Source organism: Peromyscus leucopus, chromosome 1, assembly GCF_004664715.2.
Source record: "Peromyscus leucopus breed LL Stock chromosome 1, UCI_PerLeu_2.1, whole genome shotgun sequence".
Lineage (NCBI taxonomy): Eukaryota > Metazoa > Chordata > Mammalia > Rodentia > Cricetidae > Peromyscus > Peromyscus leucopus.
This window is the reverse complement of record NC_051063.1, coordinates 192,829,512-192,836,002: the sequence shown is the minus strand read 5'-3', so window position 1 is coordinate 192,836,002 and position 6,491 is coordinate 192,829,512. Positions and strand designations below refer to the sequence as shown.

Below are 6,491 nucleotides of genomic sequence, written 5' to 3'. Positions count from 1 at the left end.
TTCATTCATGTCTGCTGTGATACTATAGATAGTAGTTACAACAACTTAAAACCCAAACACAAGGTATAATTTCCCTTAAGAAGACTAATGGCTGTGGCATTAGCTGTATGTTGATGCTTTATATAAGAAGAGAAACTTAAAATTTAGATGATGTGGGAATGAGACCAGACAATCATTATACCTGTAATAACATTATGAGATTTTGGGATTTCTTACACCTGAAAAACACAACATTGGCACTGTGAGTCATAGCTCACAACAAAGGGCCCCAAAGTAGGAAAACACATTGAAATGATTGCAGTAATGTTCATCAGCCACCAATCAGGTTTATATATGAGAGCAACGCAACCTTGTAAGATGGAAGAGAGGGCATAAAAACCTATAAATGTTGACACCAGGGCCATTATGCGGTGGGTGGCTTTGGACTCAGTAGATGTACTGGAGGAAACACTGGTGCTGCGGATATGCTGAACTCGTTGTTTGTGCCTATACAGAATGACAACCATGGAGGTGCTAGACCAAACAATGATGACAGAAAACAAAATTTCAGGGACAACAAAACATGCTGTATATAATGAGCTTGTGTGATCATCATGACTTAATGTGGAGCAATATTTCATGCCACTCTTATGTGTCAGATTATTGCTGTTCCCCTTGATATACCTATACACAGGGAAAACCATATTTATTGACATGTAATGAATCCAGCAGAGGGAAGTGAAGACACCAATGTGCTTTGGAGCTTTGACTTTAAGACACAACCAAAAAGAGTTCACAGGGCTGATAGTGATGGCCTGGAAAACACTCAAGAAGCAGGTCATTCCTATGGACATATTTCTGCCTAGTCTTTGAATATACAAAAGAAATTCGCAGCCAAATCATTGATGAACTTTTCCACCCCAAAAGCTCTCATTGTGTGGAGTAATCCTTTAGAAAAAATGATCAAGGAGTTGGCTGTGAACATGTGTGTAAGAATCAAATATGTGTTCTTTAATGTCTGTTCAGTGTAGTAATGGATAAGGTAGCTGGAAAGAAGAGAGAAATTCCCAACAATTCCAACTGTGCTCTGAAGTAAGAACACTATTCCTATTGTTAAATCCTTGTGGTCCATTGTGTCATTTAGAACGTCTTCCTTAAACAGTTCCAAAAATCACTTCTCTGAGCAAAATGGTGACTTGAAATTTTGGGACTTGGATGTTGGTTGGGAAAATCACATGTTCTCAAGGCTGCAAAGATATTGTGGTCAACAAAACAGGACTCAGACTCATGAAATTATTTTGTCAATAATATTTATAGAAGACCCACCTCTCCCAAATCCCACCAAACCTCCAAGTCTGTAACTGTTTCCTGAGACAGAGCCTGCCAGGACCCAATTGGACTGAGGTGCGTGTTTATCTTCATACCTGAACATCCCAGTCCCTTGGCTTTGGACCCAGGGCCATAACCCTGTACCCCTATACCACCACCACCCATTGCAGTCCCAGTTTCAGGCCAGTCGGCAGAGGCAGACCTCCTGCAGACAGGACAGACTACCACCATCTTCCATCAGACCCTATAACCCAAGCCCTACCTCCCCAAATCCCATCTACTCTCTGAGACTGTTCCCTGAGACAGAGCCCAATGGTACCACCTGGACTAAGAGGTGCCAGGATTGCAGCTACTCCCTGAGACAGAGGCCACGAGAACCAATTGGACTAAGAGCTGCTACCTGAGACAAAGAGTACATCAGCACCAATTAGACCAAGAGCTTCCACTGGAATGAGAGTATCAATTAGACCAAGAGAGCCTCTCTCAGACACAGACACCACTTGCACCAAGAGGAGAAAGAGATAGGTAGATGCCAGTGCAAAAATACAGTCAACAACAACAAAAACAATATAGCTGCATTAGAACCTACATCAGCAAGACCTGAACATCGCAACACAGAAGAAACAGAAGAAATAGACCTTAAAATGACCTTAAGAAGATGTTAGATGTTTTAAAAGAGGAAATGAAAAATTCTCTTAAAGAAATTGAGGAAAAGTCAAACAAAAATGGGAAGAAATCAGTATATCCCTTAAAGAAGGCCAAGAGAAAGGAATTAGGCAAGGGAGGAAAACAGTCCAAGATTTGAAAACTGAAATCTGTACAATAAAGAAGACACAAACTGAGGGAATGCTGGAAGTGGAAAAACTGAGTAAACAAACAGGAACTACAGATGCAAGCATAACCAATAGAATGCAAGAGATGGAAGAGCTGATCTGTGGCATTGAAGATACCTTAGAGGAAATAGATTCATCTGTCAAAGAAAACACTAAAGCCAACAAAGTCATGACCCAAAACGTCCAGGAAATTTGAGACACCATGAAAAGACCAAACCTAAGAATAATATGGATAGAAGAAGGAGAAGAATACCAACTCAAAGGCACAGAAAATATATTCAACAACATCATAGAAGAATACATTTCCAACCAAAAGAAGGAAATGGCTATAAAGATGTTAGTTGTAAATCTACGTTTAAATAAGAAATAAGAAAATGGAATTAATATAAGTATATAAGAATTAATAAGAAATATATTTGCTAAAGTAGTTCTATAGTTTCCTTAAAGTATAAATAAGTATCTATTAATATGTTATATGTGAGTTTATAAAAATGTGTAAATGTTGAGTGAGTTTATGCTTAAGCACATGTTATGTGAGTTTGTAAAAAAGTGTAAATGTTAATTGTGAGTCTATTCTTAATGTATATGGTGAAAGAACCCGAGACACAGAAGGTTAGTGTCCCAGTAGCCTGCAAAGTAGGCAGTCTGAATGGTTTCAAAAATTCCAGAAGCCGCTAAGAAGCTAAGAATGGTGGACACCAGAACCAGCACAACAAGGCATCCACAGCTGATGCAACACAGAAAAACCTGAGCTAACATCAAAAATGGTGTGCTTTAGAATACTACTGTACCTAAAAAGGTCTCTGGCTTGAGAATAAAAGTTCAGAGACGCTTGTTTGAACAAAAATTGTTAACTGCAAAAAGTTTTGGTTGAAAAAATGTCTCTTCATATTTGGAAGTGAAAGCCTGATACCAGAATTTATTTGTTTGAACTTTTTGAACTTAAAATGAGATAAAATTACAAAAAAAATTGGTTATGGATTTCTCAAATTTGGAAAGCTAGTACCAGAATTTATCATTTGAATTTTAAGACTTAAGAAATGAAATAAACAATAGAGATTTCATTGCAATGGGACAATTTTGAGTAATGACCTAGGAATGGTTTTCTGGAATTAGGTTAAAAATGGAACTGTTTAAATGAAGAAATTTATTTCTACCTAGAGTCAAGATGCAGTTTTGTGTATGCATATATATGCATTATTAACTGGTGATTCCTGAATTGCTTTGTGGAACTGTTTATGTAAAAATGGAATTACTTATGGAACTGGTTTTGTGTTACAAATGGAACTGTTTAAACAGAAAAGTTTGTGTTTTCTAACTAGGTTTGAGATTTTGTTTAAAAAATTATAAAGAAAAGGAGGAGTTATAAGATTGAATTATGTTCGCAGAAACTTATTAATATTAATGCACCTTGGTTTTGTGGAGTTAAGGAAATGTTTAAGTTTGATGTGAATACATCGAAGTTTTTCCTATGTTCTGTTAACAAGAAAATTCAAATGATTGAGTTAAAGTTGTAAGACGGAGAAAATTGTTAACTATATATAGCACCATATATGCTAATTCAAATGGTTAAGAGTTTGCTTTGAGTTGTAAGATTGAGAGAATTGTGATTATGTATAGCAATATTTATGTTAACCTGTTAATGGTAATGATGAAGCTAAGGGATTCTTTAAGTTTGTAGTTGCCTTAAGAGTTTTTGGTTTAGAAAGGGCTTGAGGCAGCTAAGACTTCTGAAGTCACCTTGGACCTAATTCAAAAGAGAAATGCCATCTTTATCATCCTCTTCTCCCATATTGGGAGGTGTAACAGCTATGGAGATTGCTGAAAGCCATTAATAGTTATTTTTATATATTAAGACAGGGGGACCTGTGGGAGTCCGTTCTTGGGTTCCTCGTGGCTTTACCCAGCAGGTCCGCATAGAGGATGATTAGGACCACGGGCCTGAGTGCAGGTGTCTGAGATGGTCTGCACTTGGCTGTGCTGGGGAAGGAGGTCTTTTGCTCCACCCCTTGGTGTCTCTACAAAAAACCCTGGGGTAGAGACGGTCGGGGCCTGTTGGAAAAGGTTCCAGGACCTCTCGAGGCTATCCTTTATTTTTTATCTGTTTATCTCTGCAAGAATCTCTGCAATAAATCCTTCTATCTAATATTTCCTGCTGCTCACACTCAAGAAAACTCTGGGGAGCTGTGGGGTTGGTGGGTAAATGCCCCAAACTTATCCATATTAACCAAAAAGCAGAGAGAGAGAGAGAGAGAGAGAGAGAGAGAGAGAGAGAGAGAGAGAGAGAGAGAATCCAGATTAACAAAATCAGAAATGAAAAGGGAGATATAACAACAGACAATGAGGAAATCCAGAGAATCATCAGGTCATACTTCAAAAATCTGTACTCCACAAAATTGGAAAATCTGAAAAAAAATGGACAATTTTCTGGATAGGTACTACATATCTAACTTAAATCAAGACCAGATAAACTATTTAAATAGAACAATAACCTCTAGGGAAATAGAAATGGTCATTAAAAGTCTCCCAACCAAAAAAAGCCAGGGACCAGATGGTTTCATCACAGAATTCTACCAGATTTTCAAAGAACTAACACCAATACTCTTCAAATTGTTCCACACAATAGAAACAGAAGGAACATTACCAAATTCTTTTTATGAGGCTACAGTTACCCTGATACCCAAACCACACAAAGATGCAACAAAGAAAGAGAAATATAGACCAATCTCCTTCATGAACATTGATGCAAAAATACTCAATAAAATACTAGCTAACCAAATCCAGGAATGCATAAAAAAAGTTATCTACCATGATCAAGTAGGCTTCATCCCAGAGATGCAAGGGAGGTTCAACTTATGAAAATCTGTCAACTTAATACACCATATAAACAAACTGAAAGAAAAAAAAAACAACATTATCAGCTCACTGGATGCTGGAAAGGCCCTTGTCAAAATCCACCACCCCTTCATGATAAGGATTTTAGAGAGATCAGGAATACTGGGAACATACCTAAACATAATGGCAATTTACAGCAAGCCAACAGCCAACATCAAGTTAAATTGAGAGAAATTCAAAGTGATTCCACTAAAATCAGGAACAAGACAAGGCTCTCCACTCTCCCCATACTTATTCAACACAGTGCTTGAAATCCAGCTAGAGCAATAAGACAACAAAAGAAGATCAAGGGGATACAAATTGGGAAGGAAGAAATCAAGCTTTTACTATTTGGAGATGACTTGATAGTATACATAAGTGACCCCCAAAATTCTACCAGGGAACTCCTACAGCTGATGAACTTCTTCAGTAAGGTGGCAGGATACAAGAATAACTAAAAAAAAATTAGTAGCCCTCCTATATACAAATGATAATATACAATAGCCTTTTTAATAGCCACAAATAATATAAAATATCTTGGAGTAACTCTAATTAAGCAAGTGAAAGACCTGTATGATAAGAACTTTAAATCTCTGAAGAAAGAAATTTAAGAAGATATCAGAAAATGGAAAGATCTCCCATGTTCATGGATAGGTTGAATTAACATAGTAAAAATGGCAATTTTACCAAAGATAATCTACAGATTCAATGCAATCCCCATCAAAATACCAGCACAATTCTTCACAGACTTGGAAAGAACAATACTTAACTTTATATGGAAAAGCAAAATACCCAGGGTAGCCAAAAGAATCCTGTATAATAAAGCAACCACTGGAGGCATCATGTCCTTGACCTCAAGCTCTACTATAGAGCTTCAGGAATAAAAACAGCTTGGTACTACTGGCATAAAAAACCAACACGTGGACCAATGGAATCAAATTGAAGACCCTGACATTAATCCACATACCTATGAACATACAATTCTTTCAACAAAGAAGCCAAAACAGTACTATGGAAAAAAGAAAGCATCTTCAACAAACAGTGCTGCATAACCAGATGTTAACATGGAGAAGATTGCAAATAGATCCATATCTTTTACCGTGCACAAATCCCAAGCCCAAGTGGATCAAGGATCTTAACATAAATCCAGTTGCACTGAACTTGATAGAACCCCTTGGCACAGGAGACCACTTCCTAAATATAACACCAGTAGCACAGACACTGAGAGCAACAATTAATAAATGGGACATCCTGAAATGGAGAAGCTTTTGTAGAGCAAAGGACACAGTCAATAAGACAAAATGACAGTCTACTTAATGGGAAAAGATCTTCTTCAACCCCACATGTGCCAGAGGGTTGATCTCCAAAATATATAAAGAACTCAAAAAGCTAGACTTCAAAATATTGAACAATGCAATTAAAAAATGGGCTACAGAGCTAAACAGAGAATTCTCTATGGAAGAATGTCAAATGGCA

General features: G+C 37.3%; 1 pseudogene; it reads right to left on the bottom strand.

The window, feature by feature from the left end:
- Positions 1-212: 212 nt before the first annotated feature.
- Positions 213-1,111, bottom strand: LOC114689027 (annotated as a pseudogene).
- Between the last annotated feature and the right edge of the window lie 5,380 nt (positions 1,112-6,491).